At 39.8% G+C, this 21293-nt stretch overlaps 1 long non-coding RNA gene across 1 annotated transcript in view; it reads right to left on the bottom strand.

Moving 5' to 3' along the window:
* Nucleotides 1-287: 287 nt before the first annotated feature.
* Nucleotides 288-21293, bottom strand: part of LOC135272992 (uncharacterized) — a 38833-nt gene continuing 17827 nt past the window's right edge. The window contains exons 2-3 of the long non-coding RNA XR_010340894.1: nucleotides 3258-3414; nucleotides 288-1339 (exon numbers count right to left, since the gene is read on the bottom strand). This is a non-coding gene — a long non-coding RNA (uncharacterized LOC135272992). The remainder of the gene's footprint in view (nucleotides 1340-3257; nucleotides 3415-21293) is intronic.

Here is a 21293-nt window from a genome sequence, read left to right as displayed (position 1 = left end):
TTGGCACCGCTCAGCTCTTAGAATGAATAGCTGCTGTAGACAGCACTGCCCTGAGACAGAGTGACAGCAAACAGTGATTGTAAGAAGGGCAGGTGGAACACACAGCCGACGCCTCCGTTAGTCAGGACATGATATGTGATTGCACCTCCTTGTCTTGTAGCTGCAGTCTTATCACGGTTCAGTAGTTCCCACAATTACGCCCCCATTCCCAAGTGTGCACAACACACACACACTCACACACACACACACACACTCTCAACCAATAGCAAATTACCACTAGCTGGGCTGCTTGAAACAACAGAAATTTATTCTCCCTTGGATCTGGGGACAAGAAGTCCAAAATGGAGCCTCTGGAAGCTCAGAGAGAGAGAGAGAGAGAGAGAGTCTGTTCCACACCTCTCTCCCAGCTCGATCTGCTCCCTGGAATTCCTTAGCTTCATGGATCTGATCTCTGCATCCATCTTCATATCCTCCTCCTCTCTTTGTCTCTCTGTGTCTCCTTCTCTGTCTTTGCAAAGACTCTTATTTCAAACACAGTCGCATTCCGAGGTTTTGAGGGGCACCATTTGACTCACCACATTCACTGAGGATGGACCCCTTACCTCCACTCAAGGCTGCAGGAGCTAAATCTTCTGTTGAGATTGTCACTGGCAAATTCAAAAGCTGTTTATGAGGTTCTCCACAATTCTCTTCCTTTTCACCTATAAACATTTTCTCAGCATGGCCTCCCCATTCTCCCTCTGACACCCCTGTCCAATGAATTTTGTCATAATTTAAAATATCAATGCTTTCCAAATTGGAATTTATAAAAAATTAATTAAAATTATTTTTAAAGTGCTGTCTATTTCATATGGGAAAGATACATTGGATGATAATCTCAATGAGTCTCATATTTTCATCACATTTTGCCAGCGAGGCACTCACCACCCTTTGCTCTGGACTGTCTTTTCAAGGGTGTCTGTGTAGTGAACAGCGTTGGAAGAGACAGATGTTGTCTCCCCGGGAGCCAAAGGCGGGTGTGCTCAGTGCACACAATGACGTATCTGGGGTCCTAAGTCTCTGAGTTTTTCTCTTGCAATGCAACCCACTGTGTGTAGGTTTAATCGAGGGTTTTCTACATCATTTTTGTGTGCAGGCTGAATAAACACAAATGTGGGATGCCCAGGCGCTGCCATGGTTGATACAGTCCTTTGTCTCTGACCCAGGAATCTTGTGTCTTCTGACAGCATCCTTGAACTGTGAGAGGCTAGTTTGTTAGCTTCGAATGGAGTAAAAGCTCAGACTCTTTACAGTTCTCAACAAGATATGGTGTTTCTTTCTCACTTTTTTATTCTTCATACTAATGATTTGCAATGAGGTTAATGGGGCAATAAAAAACATGTTAGAACCGCTTAGGCAAAGTTTTCATCTCTGCTTGAAGGGGATACTTGTATCTACTTGGTTAGAGTGAGCAGACTGCCCAGGATTAGTCAATCAAGCACTGATTCATACTTTTTTCTTCATAGTGTCTATAGTCTCAGAGCCTCAAACCTTGTTTCTAGGCACGACTATATTTCTGCAAACAACATCTCCGCAGCACCAGAACTTCAACCTACCCAAATGTCCATCACAAGCTATATATCTTTTGAGCTCTGTGAACCAAATGGGATAATCATGGCTTTTATCTTTTTTCTTCCCCCTAAACAGTTTATTTTGTGTTTCTCATTTATTTCACTGTTGTCCTTGTTCTTTTGGTTATGGATAGAACTCTTAAATTTATTAATATTTTAGGTTTAGCCATAAGTTTACTGATCCTCGAATCCCATACTCCCTTTATCTGGGTGAAGAACTGAGAGTTAAAGTTTCTTATGTAAAGTTACATGGAAACTGCCGGGAGTATGTTACTTCCATTCAGAACTTGGACTCTTATTTCAATATTTTCTGCATTGCAACCCATTTTTTTTTACCGTCAGATCCCATAAGATGGTAGATTGATTCTATATTAATGAATCCTCCTAAATTTGTTTTTTCTTCTGTGTATGTGTATACACACACACACACATACATGGAATGACATTCCTTGGTTAAATATATATATATCATATATTTAAAAAAATAGATATATATTTTAACCAAGGAATGTCATTCATTATTAGTAGTTTGCCTTTTATACTTTTATTATTAGAGTTCTTTGCAAGAAATTTGGAATACCAATTTTTAAGAAAAAATTTGATTTGGAAAAGGGAGTTCTCATTAACTGTGGCACAGTTCTATTTTCTGGCATAAAGTGGAACTCCAGAATTTTATGACCTGTTTTACAATCCTCTGTGTGATTATGCTGATCTTTCTCCTTACAGATCTTTCCTGTATGGTATCTGGGCTCACCTAGCTTCTTTCAGTATGAATCATGGAGAGGTGTGGGGTCTGCACACACATAGGTCTGAGATTGCCACAGCTGGGTGCCTGGGTGGTTTCAGCAGATGCTTTCTGCGTGGACCTGCAGTCCACCTCGTTGCATGAAGAACAGGGCTGTCCAGGTGTCCCATAGCCACCCTGCCCCATCAGCAGTGGTGGCCTCCAGGTGGCCCTGGAGGGATGCTCACCTGCAGTTCTGCATACGGACTGGAGATGTATTATTCACTTGACTAAGCAGCTTCCAAAGCGTGCCCGTGGTTAATGACGACTCGTTTTGTGAGTTTTTATTAGCATCAGCTACATTGTGATGATGTCAACGGCCGCACCTCTGTCCTGATCCTTCTTTCTAGCTGCCTCTATATTTCTGCCTCCTACCTGGGATTTACTGCAGCGGCCTCTCTGGACTACATCGTAGATCAAGAACAGCTGCCAAAGTGGGACCTAACTTTGAGAACTTGAACCAATCTGATTTACTGTCCTGTGTTCAGCGGTTCCAGGCTAGCCAAATAAACAACTCTGGGATGAAGGATATTCCCAGACTTCATGCTAAACACTTCCGTGATCAGGCAAAGATACCTGGGTTACGGCTTCCAGGAAATACTCCTTCTAGAAGACAAGGCTGAGAAGCAAATAAAATAGTGACAATAGCTTAGTTACAACTAACATCTTCCTCATCACCACCCACCCACAGTCCCTGCTTTGCTCTGCTCACCAACCCCAAGTTATTGTCATAAATTCCCTGAAACCTGTTCTTGACTTCGGATCATCTACTTTAAAATCACCCAGGCTAGGCCCTAAGATCGAGATACTGCTAAGACTGTTAAGAAGTTCCTTTCCCTTATAGCAGAAAGTCTCAATCTTACTTTACATGATCCGTGGTCCTCCATGGTCGTGTTTCTGAGGGAGTCAGCGCAAGTGTCTTTCCTGGGCTTTCTTACTTGGGGGCCTCTTTCATATCTTCACACTGTGATTAATACTCTTGGCTTCAGCTTCTCCTTGATGTCAGTGTTTGTGTTTCTCCTGCCCTGAAGATATTTTTGAATTATTAGACAGGCAAAAGGCCATGCACGGAGATCTGCACTGCATGAATGAAGTTTTATTCCCATGGCCATATGCTGTGGTCTGAAGTGTTTGTGTCCCTCCAAATCTCTACATTGAAATCCTAACACCAAAGTAGTGGTTTTCCTAGGTGGGGCCTTTGGGAGGTGAGAAGGTCCTGAGAGTGGAGCCCTCATGAATGGGATTAACCCTGTAACGAAAGGGGCTTCCAGAGAGCTGCCTCACCTCTTTCCCCGTGTACGGGTGAAGTGAGAACTTCCATCTGTGAACAAGGAAGTGGACCCTCACCCCACGCCAAATCTGCAGGCCTCTTGATCTTGGATGTCCAGCCTCCAGAACCATAAGCTACAAATGTCTGTTGTTTAAGCCACCTGGTCCCTGGTGTTTGGTTACGGCAGCCCAGACAGAGTGAGATATCACAGTTAACAGTCAGCACCAACACCCCAGTAGACGGTTGCTGATGGATATAAACATATTATAACTCTAGTTTAGTTCTACTAACTATGAAGTATGCTTTGAAAACTTTTCGGATGCCACAGTTTCTCAGCATTGTTTTGAAGTGCTGCTTTAAACTGATATGATGTAATTTTTTCCATTTTAAAACTGAACCAAAAGCCCCAGAGCCTCACTCTCCTATGAAACTTCTGCACCTGTGGGAACGGTCTGTACCTGTGACCTTTGGAACAGTGTCCCATCACTGCATGTGGCCAGTGCACAATTGAAATGCAGCTAGTGCAACTAAGATATATTTTCACCTTTTATTCAATATTAATTCAATACCATTTAAATTTGAACACCAACAGGTAGCTAGTTGCTACCTGTTGGACAGTTCAGATTCTAAATATTTATAAGAATGCAATATTTTCATTGTTTCTTAGAATATTCCTCAGTATAAGCCAGGTATTGTGGCTCATGCCTGTAATCCTAGCACTCTGGGAGGCCAAGGCAGGCTGATCACTAGAGGTCAAGAGTTTGAGACTAGCCTGGCCAACATGGTGAAACCCCCTCTTGACTAAAAATACAAAAATTAGCCGGGTGTGGTGGCAGGCACCTGTAATCCCAGCTACTTGGGAGGCTGAGCCAGGAGAATGACTTGAACCCAGGAGTTGGAGGTTGTAGTGAGCCAAGATCACGCCACTGCACTCCAGTCTGGGTAACAGAGTGAGACTCCATCTCAAAAACAAAAGCAAAACAAAAAAACAATTCCCCAATATGTCCAACAGGCTGTCTGCATAGAACTCTCTATTTTTTTTTAAAGTAAACAGCTTTCAGAGTTACAAGAACTTTTATAGTGGTATGACCATATACCAAATTCTTAACTTCTGCTTATCAAGAACTCTTTGCCATGGCTTGATTTTAATACCATTGAAGAAATGTCATATATTGTCATTATAATCAGGAGATAAGAAATCAAGAGCTTGTAACAATCAATTCATTTAAAAGTTGTAACTTCATCCATATAAAGAGTACAAATTAATGGCCTTACATTCACAGTTGTGCATTCACCACCACAATCAACTTTATGATAGTTTCTTCATCTAAGGGAAGCCCTGCTTGTTGGCAGTCACTCCTCAGTTCCCTACAACCTCCCAGTTATGGTCAACCACTATTCTACTCCCCTTCTGCAATAGATTTTCCAATTTTTAAAATTTTATTTTCTCACCTAATTGCCTAGTTAGAACCTCCAGTGCCATGCTGAATAGAAACGGTGGGGGCCGACAAGTTTCGTTTGTTCGTTTCTTATTTAGATGGAAAGCATCCAGTCTTTCACAATCAGTGAGGATTTTGGCTTTGTTGAGATTTTTGTGTATTTGTTTGTTTTCTGTAGAGGCCCTTAATATGTCCAGAAATTCCTTTCTATTCTTAGTTGGCTGAATGTTTTTTATCATGAAAGAGTGTTGGATTTGTAAAATGCTTTGTTTTGTATTTATTGAGATCATCATATAATTTTTATCATTTGCTCTATTGCTATGATGTGTTATATGAGTTTATTTTCTGATGTTATGCCAAACTTGCATTCTTGGGATAAATTCCTCTTGGTCGTGGTGTTACTGTATTCACTTTCTAGTATTCTGCTGAGAACAGTTGCATGTATATTTAAAAGATGTATTGGTCTGTAGGTTTCTGTTTGTTTTTGTTTTTCTTGTGATGTCTTTGTTAGGCTTGGCTTGCATGTAATGCTGTCCTTTTCAAATGACTGGGAGAGTATTTATTACTCTTATTTTTTGGAAGAGTTTGTGAAGAATCGGTATTAATTCTACTTTAAATGTTTGGTATAAGTCACTAGGGAAGCCATCTGGGACTGATTTTTATATGAGTAGTTTCACAATTATAATTTTCTTATCTTTACTTGTAGAACCATTCAGATTATCTACTTTTTCCTGGGTCATTTTCAGTAGTTTGTGGCTTCCTAATAATTTATCAGTTTCATCTTTCGACATGGAGTTATTTATAGTATTCCCTTTTGATCCTTATTTCTCTAAGTTTGGTAGTGATATCCTGTTTTTCATTCTCGATTTCAGTAATTCAAATTGTCTCTTATTTTAGTTGGTCAGTATAGCTCTTAAGTGATCAATTTTGTTGATCGTTTTCTCGGGTAAACTTCAGTTTCATTGATTTACTATTGCATTTCCATTTTCTGTTTCACACATTTTCTCTGTAATCTTTAGCATTTTCTTAACTCAGTTTACTTTGGGATTATTTGCTGTTCTTTATCCAGTGTCCAGATGGAAGCTTACGTTACTGAATTGAAATCTTTATTAACTTTAAGGTAGGCATTTACAGCTATATGTTTTCTTTTAAGTATTTATTTGGCTGCATACAATAAGTTTTGGCATGACATGTCATCATTTTTATTTATCTCATTGTATTTTCTAATATTGCCTGTGATTTATTTCTTAACCTATTGGTTATTTAAGAGTGCATTGATTTTCACAGGATGCAATTCCCAAATTCCTTTTTTATTAACTTCATTCTATTGTGCTTGAAGGACATATTTGGTATGGTTTCAATCTTTCAAATTTATCAAAACGTGTTTTATGTCCTAGCATATGTTCTATTTTGTTGAATGTTCCATATGTCTTTGAAGAGAGTGTGTTTTCTGCTATTAGGTGATGTGAATGTGCTTATATAGTCTTTGGAATTACAAAGTTACTTATACCAGTTCTGTTAGTTTTATTTTAAATGAGGATTCAAATGACTATTTTAGATTACTTATTTCTAACTTAAAATATTTAAAATATTTCTTGTAAGAATGGTCAACAAGCAACAAATTCTTTCAGCTGTTGCTTATCTTGGAATGCATTTATTTTACCTGTTTTAAAAATGATAGTTTTGCTGAATGCAGATTATGATTATTATTTTGTTGTTGTTGTTGTTTGATTGTTTGTGTTTCCACCACAGTGAAAGTGTCAACCTACTGCCTTCTGGCCTTCATTGTTTCTAATGAGAAGATAATTCCTAATCTCCTTGGAGGTTTTTTTTTTTGTTTTATTTTCTTGCTGCTTTCAATTTTTTCTCTTTGCCTTTCATCATTTTTTACATATTGTGGCTGGGTGTGACTTCTTTCATTTATTGTACTTGGAGTTCATTGATCTTGGATGTATAGATCAATGTTTTTCATCAGATTTGGAAAGTTTTCTAACATTATTTTTTAAAAATAAGGTCTCTGCTCTCCTTGTAGGACCCCATAATGTGCATGTTAAACCACCTGGTCATGCCCCGTAAGTCCCTTTGGCTTCATTTCTTTCTCTTCATTCTTTTGTTTTTGCTTCTCTGACTTGCTATTTGTAAGTGGTCTACCTTCAAGTTTGTTGACTCTTTCTTCTGACGTTCAAATCTGCTATGGAACCCTTCTCATAAATATTTCATTGCAATTATTCTATTTTTTAGTTCCAGTATTTTTGTTTAGTACCTTTAAAAAAATTTGTCTCTTATTTGATATCTTTATTGTGCCTATTTATTGTCTTTCTGATAGCTTTAATATTTTGTCTATATTTTTCCTTTCGCTCTTTGGTTATGTTTAAGAGTTTTATTTTAAGTACTTTTTGAGTAAAAATGATATTTGACTTTCTTGAGGGATGATTTCTGTGAACTTACTATTTTTCTCTGAAAGCTGATTTTTTTCCCATTTTTTCCTATGCTTTGGAATTTTGTTGTTGTTGAAAAATGGGCATGTGGAAAATAAAAACCCTTTCTATGTTTTGCACACTGACTTTTTTGCTGTCTGGCACTTCTCCAGTTAGCTGGATTTGCTCTGATCCTAGGGATCAGCTGAAGGCAAAAGCTTAAAGTCCTTTTCAGGACGTTTTTGGAACAGTATCTTTCCTTGGCCTGTGTGTGGCTTTCTCAATTCTCCTGTACGTTTGGCCACTTTTGAATGTCTTCTTTTCCTTAAAGAGCCTCACCCAGTGTCTCCTTAAGTCTTGAGTGTTCTACTGTTTATATCCACCCATCATCTTTTGCCCCAGAAATGTTAATCTCACTGCAGCTTCCACAGTAGCACTCACTACATTCCTGACTAGGATCAGAGTTGGGCTGTACTAAGATCCATCCTTCAGGTAGTCCCTGGACAGCTTAGTATGTTTCAAATAAGACTATTTTTCCACCTTCCATAGACCAAGATCACTCTGCACCAGGCAGAGGGTGGGGCAAGAAAGTAAAATGCTACAACAATCTTCCTAGCATGTTGATGATGGCTTTTCCTTGATTAGGATTCACCTGGTTGCGGTGAACCCTGAGCTGCTTTCCAGAGCTCCTGTGTTTTAGTTTGGCCATTCTCTTGTTGCTGTTCTTTGATGTTTCCAAAGGGGAATAAGAGCTGGGACTTCATATCTACTACACTGTTGATATTACTCTCAGGTGAAGGTAGTTTTTCAGGACAGTCTTTTTTCACGAGTTCCTAATAGTTTTATTAGTTATCGCTGATAAATTAGACAGCATATGCATATTTTACTGCTTTTATTGTGCTATAATTATCCACTTAATTGTTTAACACCAAAATATTCTTTGTTTTTAGGACTATCCTTAGGCTGGAAGTTTCCCACACTGTTTCAAATCGGGTCAGATGCTGTAGGGAGAGCCTCGTGCTTCCTGTTCTTAGGGACTGCCTCCCCTCTTCTGAGCCTCTTTTGTGGGTGACAGGGAGCAGACTCTGGTTCCGTGGAAAGGAGCAAGTTCTGGTTCTCTTAGCTTGTTTTCCTGGCACAGAAACTCTTTCCTGCAAGAGCTGTATCAAGGGCTATCAGGACCCCAACGTTCCTGCCTGCTATGCCCAGGCGTACAGCTCCACCCTCTACAGAGGTGCTGGGTGGAAGAAGGGAACTCCCAACCTCTCGGCCATGATCACCAGTAATTTAGTCTCTGAAACTCAGGGTTTGGGTAGATGAGACATTATTGTGGGTGCCGTTTTTGGCGGGATACTGTAGGCTTAATTGGGATCTGAGCAAAAGGAGACGGTTATCTCATTGGTCCCACCACTGCAAGTGGAGCTCTGCGAGTGAGGGAGGGGTGACTGGGGAGCAATCATGTCCCAAGTAGAATAGGTTCCTGCTGTTCTTACTGAGCCTTAGTAGATTTCGTCAAATAAATGCTTCCTCGTTTACTGTATGCCCTTAGGACAATCCAAAAAACTTTATTATTACTTGTTAAATAATTTTCACTAGTGATAACTGTTTCTCTGGAAACAGGTCCACAGGGCTCCTCATGTCACCCTCCTGTAAGCAGGAGTTCCTTTGATTCTAATAACACAAGTAAACCCTAGGTCTCCGCAGTTTTCAGTGAGATCTTACAGAAATTATGATATAAGCCGGTCTTTCTCTCAGATGGAAGGGTTACTATTTCCAGTGAAGGCAAGTCCTCAAAATAATATAAAGCTCAGGGAAATGAGCTGAACTTAGTTTTGCAGTTGTTAGGAATAAAAACACATTAGTGTTGTGTCATTGGCAACCACCATAAAGTGCCTATCTTAATACATCAGTGTTAACAGTGACATAATGCACCCAAGGGAGGTCCAGCAGCAGAGAAACAATTAACTTACCGTTTAGTGCCTTCATTTCGCCTGCAGTGAAAGACTAATGAAATCAGAAGTGGCAGCCTCGCGCAGGCCTGTTCTGCTCTCCCGGCTCATTATCAGCTCCCAACGCCTAAGAGTAACGGCAGAGCAGATTATTTCTGTAAAACAGGTATCAAAACAGCTCCCAGTACTCGGGAGCCATCTGCCAGCACTAACGTCTTTTCATTAATTTGTATCAGATTTTCTCCAGTCTGTAAAATAGCTAGACTAGAGAGAGATCAGGTGGGCTACAGCCAAACTTTGCCTGGGAGGAACCAGGTGTCCGTGCTCAGGACACAGTCCAGGGATTCCTCATCTTGAGCTCAGAGAAAGGTGGGAATTCACGTGAAGATTCCTTCAAGGTTATTCCATTTTAGAAACGAGGGGAACCATGACAAAAAGGGACTGACATAAATGTTTTCTTGTTCTTTTAGTTGCCATTTTCTTTTGTTAATTTCTTTTGTTGTTTGGGCTATTCTAGGAACAATGTTATTTTTTCTTTCTGGTTTTATAAGAATTTATTTTAGTAAATAGTTCGCAAACCCTTTCATGACAGGTGATTTCACCTTGGGTTGGGTGCACTCTGATAACTGGTATTCTAAACTCATTGTGAGTTGATATTCTATTCTTGATTTTGTTTGGAGTGCTTGTTTTGCTTTGAATGCTTAAATATTTCCGTTGCTGAAAGACCTTTTTTAAAAAAATAATCTAGTAAACTATTTTTCTGATTTCTTTTTCTGTAAATTGCTCCTATTTTATGTCACATATTTTGTATTCATGCCACCCAAGGTATCAGAGCAAAATTCACTCAGTAGGAAAATTCACTCCTGTCCTATCTTTATCTGTGGGTTATATGCTGCACGCTGCAACATGACTCTCTTTTTTCTGCTTAATTATTTTGTTTCCAATTTTATTTTGTTCATTATTAAGTGTAAAGACATATTTTTCCTTCTTTTGTTCTTTCGTCTTTTTTTTTTTTACTTCGTTCACTTAATATAGTTGGTGTTTATCACATTAGTCTAACTTGCCAACTTTGTCTTTGCTTTCAATGTGTCATATTTAGATAGCATAGAGTTTGATTTTGTTGGTTGAGTTAATCTCTAATTTTTCTTCTGTTGAAAGCATTTACATCATTTAAGGGGTTTTCGTTTGCATTTTCTTGCTGTTCGCACTGTTTTCTCTCTGCTGCCAGTGAGACATGCTGTGTCTGCCTTTCTTTCCTTTAGTGAATTTAAGGCATTTTTTATATCATTTATTGATTTTTAGAATTATATGTTATATATTCTGCTTTCAAGTGCAATGAAACAGAGAAATTGGATCCCAGAGTTCCCTTCCTTTCCCTTCATCCCAACCTATCCCTAAGAGCATAACCATGACATAAATTTTAGGACCAATAGAATCAAAGAATGGGACACCCAGGGTTCAATGCCATTCATCTCCAAAGGTCAAGACACAGGCAAAAATCAAATCAGAGTGCAGAGCTGGGGGACATGGCTCCTGACTTGCTGCGAGCCCACAGAACCGAGGTCCTTAACCACACAGGTCCCGACATTTACTGCGGTTATCCTCATCATATTCCTGTCTGTACTGGTGTAGTAGGAGGAGCTGCTGAGAAAAGGCAGGTAAAGTGGATTTAAAGACACAAGTCGCTGATGTGCCATATGTTCCTGATTAGTGGCATGGGCCCTGGCTATAGACATTTAACAGAACGTTCAAAGTCAGTGATATACGATTTTTAGTTTGTCAAGGTCTGTAACATGCTTTTCTTTCTATGGGTATAATTCTGAGCTTTTTCACTGTAGAACTTGATTTAAACGTACTGAAAGCCCACCACATGGGAATGCCCTTTTTGTTCACCACAACTCCACTCCTGGCTGCTTTTATTCTTCACTTCGTTTGTCAGTTTGTCTTAAGTTTTCACCAGTCAAAAAACCTTGTTTATTGCTTTAATACTAAACTATGTGGATGAGTTTAACTGCTCCACTTTTAAGGATGTGTAGCTCTTGGTGATGGGCTTTTAACAACCACTGCTGCTGTAGAAGACAGGGAGTCTCCCTGAAGTCTTTCTAGAAACGGGGTTTTTTTTTTTAATGTTAAAATGACCAACAGAATGTCATCCCTTGTAGGTGAGTTTTTTTTTTCTTCCAGGAATTCTACATAAATCTATGTTTATTTATACGTTGAGCTCATTCTGCCCATCTGAGTGTTTAGCCCTGTGCTGTGTAAGGCTGATGCTCTGCATGGCAGGGGCTCACCTGCAGCTAGGATCTGTCTCCACTTTCCCACCGGAAGGTTGCTTATCAATATCTGGATGTCGAGTCGATCGATTGGCATCGGATCGGCAAGTGCGAGAAACTCTTCGACCTCCGTAATTCGGTTTCTTGCAATTTCTATCTCATTGTGAAAAACTAAAATAGTATCATGGTATGATGTAGTCCAGTGAAAATAAGAATTTCTGAGTTTGTCAGATGCTCCAGTAACCGGCTAATTCTTCTCTACTGTCTCATCTAGTAATTATTGAATTTTGAGTAGATTGTAACCTTTGAAGATTAAAACATACTTCTTTATTTTCTTTCAACGCCTAATACCTGTTAGGGACTCGGAAAATATTTCCTTGAAAATGACAGGATAGTCCTTTTTTATAATTTCTGAAAGTTCAGTGGCACATTTTACTACATCGTGTGTTATTGTAGAGTCACGATTGATCACTCAGTATTTAGAATAGCTTGTCAATTAAAGTCGATGGATAATCTTAATGTTTACAGTGAAAGGCATCTCCACATTTTCAGAGGTGAATCAGTGGAGACTAAATCTGCCTCTAAGCAGATTTTCATCTTTGTGATGTTTCCACTAATAGGATCAGAAGAACGGAACTCAGAAACAATCTGATCATGGAATTTACTGCTAGAGGCAAGCAGCTAGTGAGTGCCCTTTGCGGAGTGGGTTAGGATCTTGATTTCAGCAAATGCATGGTCTTTCAATCAAGAAGAGCAATTCCACTATCTCATTATAGGTAGAAGCTCCCCAAAGACAAGAGAATCTCACATTTCTTTATGCTTTGCCCTCATAGAACTTGAATTGGTGGTACACATTTGGTAAACATCATTTATTTTTATTTTTATTTTTTTTTAGTTTTTTTTGAGATGGAGTCTCGCTCTGTCGTCCAGGTTGGAGTGCAGTGGTGTGATCTCGGCTCACTGCAACATTTGCCTCCTGGCTTCAAGTGATTCTCATGCCTCAGCCTCCTGAGTAGCTGGAATTACTCGTGCCCACTATCACATCAGGCTAATTTTTGTATTTTTAGTAGAGATGGGGTTTTGCCATGTTGACCAGGATGGTCTCGAACTCCTGACCTCAGGTGATGCAAAAGTGCTGGTACTAACCTTCAAATAATAATTGAGAGTGTGATAAGTCTTTATAATAATTGATTACTATGTTTCTTATTAAAAATATTATTTTGTCTTTTGGGAGTTTGTCAACATACTTATTCCTTTCTTGAAACTGACCCACTGCAAGGAAGTACCTGCGGTACTGTGCTGATTCTCTTCTACTTTCTCTGGGATTTACATTTCTAAATAATTTTTAATCTCAGTGTGCGTTTATTCTCTGTTACTAATGTGTTAGTTCTGATCAAATAATAAAGTATTTACTTAATGACATTAAATTTCCTAAATATATTTTTCTTCTAAATAGATACGTTAGTTTAAATTTAATCATGATTCAAGTTCTAAGATTTTGTGTTAAAGAAAGCAGTCAATATTCAATATTTCCAATTCAGTCCTTTAAATAAAATATCACCATATACATATTAACTCTGACCTTTTCACTCTGCAAGCATGCATAACAGCTCTTTGCTTGTGGGGTCCCTGTAACAAGCAGCCCTATATGGATGTGTCTCCAGGAATTTATCTGTATAAAGAATGGAGGGCTCATCTGGGAAACATTCTTCAGAAGGCACGAGAAAGAGATGGCAATGTAGAATAGTTTGCCGTCTTCTGAGAGAATAAGCGTTGGATTTTTGTGCATTGTGTCTCCCTCAGATTCACCCTCCAGCCCAACTCTTGACGAATACTGGATCCTATACAGAGACAGGCTGTCTTTACAACATGAAAGGGTGGTTTCATTAAAGGTCCTAGAGAGCCCTGTGAACACAGAACAGTGGTGCTCAGAGACCCACTTTGCACTGTACAAAGCAGCTATGAGGGCAGAATTCTTTGGGCTTTAATGATAAATAAGTGTGGTCTGACTTTATTTTGTGTTGCTATAAAGGAGTACCTGAGGCTGGGTAATTTATAAAGAAAATACGTTTATTTGGCTCACAGTTCTGTAGGCTGTACAGGAAGCATGGCACCAGCATCCGCTTCTGGTGAGGGCCTCAGGAAGCTTCCAGTCATGGTAGAAGGAAGAGGGGAGCTGCATGTATAGAGATCACGTGGCCGGAGAGGAGTTGAGGTGATGAGGGGAGGCTCAGGCTCGTTTTAATCAATGAGCTCTCAGAGAACCAATAGAGCAAGAACTGTCTCATTACTGCCAGGATGACACCAAGCCATTCAAGAGGGATCCACCTCCGTAACCTCAACACCTCTTACTAGGCCCTGACTTCAACCCTGGGGACAAAATTTCAACATGAGATTTAGGGGACAAATATCCAAACTGTAGCAGGCCCCAAAGCCTTGAAAGCTCCAGTGATCCCAGCAAGCCTTGGGTGGCTGAAGTCTTTGGTTCACGAGTGGCAGCCTTTCTGTGTTCTTGAGGAGAGAGCACGTGCTGGTGTGGTGCTGGGGGCTGACAGTAGATGCTCACCTGGCTTCAAGCGGGTGGAGGCCTCAGGTGCAGACCACACATCGCGGGGCAGAGCTGGAGAGAAGTCACCTGCAGGGTGCTGCGTGGTTGGTGAGATGTCATGCTTGTAAGCATGAGGATAATGCCTCCCACCTCCATAAAAACTCAGATATTTTGGGGGAGACCTGGAAAAGGAAGTTGATTTCTGATGATTTCAGTTTTAAAACTAGACTGAGTGATATGGTTTGGCTGTGTCCCCACCCAAATCTCGTCTTGAATTGTTGTTTCTATAATCCCATGTTATGGAAGGGACCCAGTGGAAGGTAACTGAATTAGGGGGCAGTTATTTCCATGTGGTTCTTCTGGTAGTGAGTGAGTTCTCATGAGATCTGATGGTTTCATAAGGGACTTCCCCCTCTTCACTCTGTGTGTCTCCTTCCTGCTGCCACGTAAAGAAAGACATGCTGCTTCCACTTCCACCATGACTGTAAGTTCCCTGAGGCCTCTCCAGCCCTGTGGAACTGTGAGTCCATTAAACCTCCTTCCATTATAAATTACCCACTCTCAGGTGTGTCTTTATTAGCAGCATGAGAACAGACTAATATGCTGAGAGATCTGTATGTTAATATCACCTGTGCTGTCTATCAAATGTTCTGAAACTGTGGACTTGAAGTCCATTCCAAGCTACACCATCAGTGAGATATTTCAAGACACTCTTCCTTTGATGTGACACTTTGGAGGAAATTATTTAGTGCTTCCTCGATAAACAAAAACATAAGAACATCTGTAGAATCTACAAAAACATGAGGAAAAGGAAGCCCCTTGCTGACAGTTGTGGCTCTGACATGTGATAGACCAGAGGAGTGAGCCAGGGACCTACAGAGAAGCTGATGGAATTGACTCAATAAAACAGAAGTGAAAAAATATTGTTGATATCCTGAATCAAACAATTCCTTTTCCGAGTCCAACAAATGCTACAGAAACTCTACAATTACAATATAAAGGAAAAAAAAATCTTAAAAGAAACTTAGTCGATGTGAACAGAAACTAGTGGGCATGGTTTTGAGAAAATGACGGATTTTAAAACATTGGAAACATTTACCCTGGAGTTTGCGGGGTTCTTAACAAAGGATTCGTGGAGAAGGGAGCAGTGGTCCAAGCCCAGAACTCGGCCCTGCGCTGAACGATGCTAACATGATTGCCATACTATAGTGCACGCCTACATGTTCCATCTTTTAGATTTAAGAGGTAAAACTAAAATTTATTGTATTTGTTATTGATAAAACAATGCAAAAATTAACATGGAAATAAATATAAATAATATGTTTGACAATATGGAGACAAAATTATAATTGGCAGAAAAAAAGGTAATCAACAGAAAACTAATTTAACCAAATCAAATTGAAGAGAAAGGGTTCAAAAATAACATAACTGAATTTAATGTTCATATTTTACAGCAACATTTCTACCATCTATCTATGTATCTATCTATCTATAGTGGTGTGTGTTCATTATTTACTATTGGGAGAAATTTCTGAAGAAACATCAGAAACACTCTAAGTATTTGCCCCAGACAGCAGCAGTGGGAGTGAGGTTGTGTTCTACTGCCCTCGTATCATTTCTTCTACAGTATTTTATTTTTGAGCACAATAACAAAAATAAAACATGACAACCTGTCGGCACGATCTGTTCCCCGTTTTTTTAATGATCCTTGCTGTCCAGAAACTACAATCAGGAAGCTGTTCTCGCCTCGCCCTGACTTTCCGGGTGATGAGTATAGACGCAGAGCCCTGAAGAGAAACCGCCCAGCGCCTGGATTTGGGGCGCCCGCACCAAGACGGGGGCCAGGCACCCTGTCTGACCGACCCTGCTCCACGTTTGTCAGGGCCTGGGGCACCCACCTCACTTCACTTTTCTGAGCCTGATTTATTATTATTATAAATTAAACCTGGAGTTTAATGAGATTTGTGGTTTCCAAAATATTTTTGCATGCAGAAACAGTACTTTAAAAGGAAATATGAAGCCTGAAGGCTGTTTTTCACTGTTGCTGCTACCCACCACAGTGATCAGCGCAAGCCTTACAATCAAAAGTAATTGCTAAATTTAATTTAGCTCGTGGTTTATATGTTAAACAAATATTACATCCTTTTTATGTAGACATCATTTTCTTCTTGAAAATAATAAATAGGAAAGAAAAGGTTTTATGGAAATTGCTATTGTACCTAGGAAGCTCTGTTCAGCTAGAGATTTTGTTTCCTTTCTGTAAGTGATTCAACTGCTGAAAAAATTAGGTACAAATGTAATGAAGACATGTTTTGAGTAGTATCACATAAAAGACATGATGGACATCAGACTTGGTAATTGTCATTAAAAATGTTGCTCGGTATATTTATTTTCTAAAATATGTATTTTTTTTTTAGATGGAGTCGTGTTCTTGTTACGCAGGCTGGAGTGCAGTGGCGTGATCTTGGCTCACTGCAACCTCCACCTCCTGGGTTCAAGCAATTCTCCTGCCTCAGCCTCCTGAGTAGCTGGGACTACAGGCGCGCACCACCATGCCCAGCTAATTTTTGTATTTTTAGTAGAGACAGGGTTTCACCATGTTGACCAGGATGGTATCGATCTCTTGACCTCATGATCCACCTGCCTTGGCCTCCCAAAGTGCTGGGATTATAGGCGTGAGCCACCGCGCCCGGCCTAAAATATGTATTTTTTAAATTAAAATGTAGATTATTAATTTCATCTGTGTAGGACATATTCATCTGAATTATTCAGCTATTTAAAGTTTAATTCAGCTATGGACAGTTATACTGGCTCTTACTAATAGTTGGTTAATAGCAGAATGTGAAAATTCCATTACAAACAGGGGAATGAGAAAGTGAAAATTCTGCTGCAAATCTAGCTCTGAATATTTGGAAGCACGGAATAGTTGTAACGACTTTACTTTATTCTTCAAATGTAGAAATTATCTCTCATGCATCCATTTTTTTTCTTTAAACAACAAATAAAATGAGCTGTTCTTCAGGCACCTTTGTACTCCAGGAACCCTCTGTTTACCATCCACCAAGAGCTGCTTTCGGTGATCATCCTGGTTACTGTGACCGTGTGCTTTCAAACCACGCTACATATAATTAATAAATTACACACCTACAGTAGAGGTGTTTTCTCACGTGGTGCACAATTTGTTTAAAGCTATTTTAAATTTCTATGTAGCATGTATAAGTATATGTATACACACATATATAAAATACCATCTTCAAAACTCAAGTTAGTAATGCATCACCTTTAATTTCCTTCATTTCTGCCCTGTCATCATTTGGGTTTGTCCACTGTTATCCCAGGAGGTTGCCTCTGTCTTTCCTTCTTGGTTTCACACTGACTTTTCTCCTTTGTTTGACTCATGTCTAATTTCTATACACCTGGATGACATGTCTAAATGGCAGTGACACCTCACATAGCTGGGTGAGGCTTCTTCCTGTGCTGTCTATTCTCCACATGATCAACGGTAATTCCAAGCTGTAGAAAGCTGGTAGCTTTACCAAACTTGTTACCTTGTGGAAAGGCAGCCTCCGAAACCCATGGGCAGCAGAGAGTGGACATCGATCCTTGCTCTGATTTTGGGTGTGAGACAAGTGAGTGGGAGGCTAGGAGCTCCTGGTCCAGTGGATGACGGTTTCTTAGTCACTGATTTTGAAGTATCGGAGCTCTTTATAATTTCACACCCTTGTCTCACCTCCCAACGCCTATGTCATTTACTACTTTCTCTGCTATCGTAGGTTCAATTTTATTTTCACTCAAATCCAAATACGGATTACTTTTCTTCCAATGAGTGGGAATATTCAAGCAAGAATATGATATATGCCAATTAAATTCTACTTTATTCAGTTGAAACCAATCTCATATAAAAAGAAAGAGGAAAAGAAAGAGGAAGGAAGAAAAGTAGGAAGGAAGGAAGGAAAACAAGAAGGAAGGAAAGTAGGAAGGAAGGAAGGAAAACAGGAAGGAAGGAGAAGGAAGAAAGGAAGGGAGGGTGGGAGGGAGGAAGGAAGGAAGGAAGAAAGGGAGGGAGGGAGAGAGCTCTTTTTCTTGGCAGGGATGTCTGTGCTGATGCTGTCAGGCTGCAATTTAGACAGTCACTTCGAGTCCTAACAGAAGCATAGCAAACCGAAATGTTTAAGGAAGAGGCTGAGGGCTGATTCTGAATAATAGTAAGGTAGCTTCCTCTCGATAACAATCTTGCTGGAAGCAGTGTTATCAACTGAATTATAAAAATTTTTACGGCATTTATTGGTTTTTACTTTCCAATTTGATGAAAATATTACTTTTTGTATTTTTGCAGAAGTGCCAGAACTGTGATCCATGTTTCAGCAGTTTTGTAGCTGACTTCATGTATATTTATAATTTTATCACTTTTAGAGAGTTAATGCATTTTCTAATCTCAGATGCTTAAAAATATTCTGTCTTCTTCCTATCTAATATTAAACTTATGATCTCAGCACCGTGTATAAATCACCTGACAATGTTCCCAGTTGAGCCTGTTAATTAGGAAGCTGGTAAGAAATTGAGATAAAAATCAACCTATCTGGTTAAAATCTGAAATGTTGGGATATATAGTAGTTAGATGAGTAGCATGAACACAAATGTAACCGTGCTGCTTTTACTCTTCCCCAAACCAGTATTTACGACACTTGGCCTCCTTCGAAAGCAATATCATCCAAACGAGGACCTGAGTTCAGGCTGAATAACTTAGGCTTTGCTCCCCTATGCCAGAGTGAGCGAGTGATGAGATGGAGATGGCCAGGAGATGTTTAAAATAGGGATGCATTTAAAGGTAGCTGTTGTTGGGAAAAGTGAGTCCACTCCATGTGAACTCCGAGAAGCACACAGGACACCCTCCCAGAACAGTCTGCATGTGGGCACAGCCTGGGTCACTGACACACCAGCTCCCATCCTCCAGTGCTTAGGGTTGAGCCACAGACACGCAGCCTCCTGTCGTGTGGACAGAGCTTGTGTGGGGGTTGAGCAGGTCCTTGTCTCTGGGGAAGGCTATAACAAAATGGTAGTGGAATTCTGTCACCCTAACTCTGAACCTGGGCAAAACTGTGTGGTCCAAAACTGGCTCCAGAATCAGTGAGGTCATCATGTCACATGTGCAGTCTGGTCTCTCACAATGACTTCACCATGGTATCTGGTCTCATGTCTATCAAAAGGCTTCAGACATTTGATGGCTCAAGCCTGTAATCTCAGCACTTTGGGAGGCCACGGCAGCTGGATCACTTAAGACCAGGAGTTTGAGACCAGCCTGACCAATATAGTGAAACTCCATCTCTACTAAAAGTACAAAAATTAACCTGCTGTGGTGGCACACACCTGTAATCCCAGTTACTTGGGAGACTGAGACAGAAGAATTGCTTGAACCCAGAAGGTGGAGGTTGCAGTGAGCAGAGATTGCACCACTGCACTCCAGCCTGGACAACAGAGTGAGACTCCATCTCTAAATAAATAAATAAATACATAAAAAGGCTTCACATGGGAATATAATCTCTTTCTATATTAATACTCTTTAATGATGACGTAAATTCTTACAGGCGGGATGACTCTATTCAGTTGATTCCAGAACTTTTCTTCCCTGAAGTTAAATAATTCAAAATTTCACTCTCTTTTATATTTTAAAACAGCTACTCTCTTTATTACTCTATCATCTTTGAAGGGACCATGAAATAAATAATACTTCCCACTGGCTTTTGAATCAACCAACATTGACCTGTGATGGAGATAAAACTTTACCGTGTTCTAAATGTATTCAAAAGGGTTTATCAAGTACCTTCTGGATGGACCACCCTTGATGTGATGGGCACAAGAGTTGAACGTATATTCTGAACTGGTGCTGCCTGGAATTTCAGTCTTCTACTCTCCTTAAGTGTATTCTTGTAAAATTCTATAAAGTATCCAAGGCAGTCTATACAGGTGTTCAACCTTCAACACCTTGTAAACAGAAGATGCACAAACAAATAACAATAAGTGATAATAGAAAGGTTAAGTGATTTTTTTAAACAGAAGACAGTGTCATCTTCTGCGTAATGACAAACTCTGAAGAGCAGAGAGGAGTGCACTGAACAATGAGAAACTGTGCAAATGGAGCATCATCTCTTGCTGTAGACATGGATAGAGATGACCTGTCATGATTGACATGGGAATATCATAGCCAAAGAAGTGTTTTCTCCTCAGGCTTCCCATCAATACAATTAAAATGAAATGAAAATAAATGTCCCACTAGAGAAGGGGATTTCTCTAGTGGGACATTTAGTTGACTTGGGGAATGCTGAAAGAAGATTGAAAGAAGACCCAACGTGCACCTGGGCTCCCCCTTTGGACATATAATTTTGGTTTTTACATTGTATTTTCATTGTCATTGTTTTGAATCTGAATTATCTTATTCTGTGAAAATCATATCTCCTTATATTTCAGCCTGTATTAAAATGAGGCAGCAATCCATTGCTGAAAAGATGGTTACAGAGCATCAAATAACCCTAAATAACTCAATTTATGTGCCTTCTCTGAGACACTGAGAGATAAGACAGCTGATGTAAATACTCAGCTATGCACTGAAGAGGCTCATTGGGAAAGCCCTGTCCCCATGACGACCACAGCTCTCTGGGAAGGTCCTGATTTTCACAGCATGGAGCCAAGTCTCCATGGAGATGGACCACTGTGGGCTGCTGTGTCATGTTTTATCTGGAAGTCGGGAAAACAGATCGACAGACATACAAATGTAGTTGGTGTTATTATTTTTCAGTGTAATCTGAGCAGCAGATCTCCATTTCAGATTTGAAAGAGCAATTCCTCTTGTGATTATTCTGAATTCCTTTAAATCACTGCTTTTGGAGGATGAGTGACCAATAGGAGGAACTTTAAACTTTAAAACGCACATAGAAGCTAAATTAGACAAACATTTGTATTTGAGGATTGAAGATACTTATGTAGAATTGCAGCTTCAAACACAGGT

The sequence above is a fragment of the Aotus nancymaae genome, unplaced genomic scaffold (genome assembly GCF_030222135.1).
Source record: "Aotus nancymaae isolate 86718 unplaced genomic scaffold, 86718_ANA_hifiasm-v0.15.2.pri h1tg000173l, whole genome shotgun sequence".
NCBI lineage: Eukaryota > Metazoa > Chordata > Mammalia > Primates > Aotidae > Aotus > Aotus nancymaae.
This window is presented reverse-complemented; position numbering and strand designations above follow the sequence as displayed.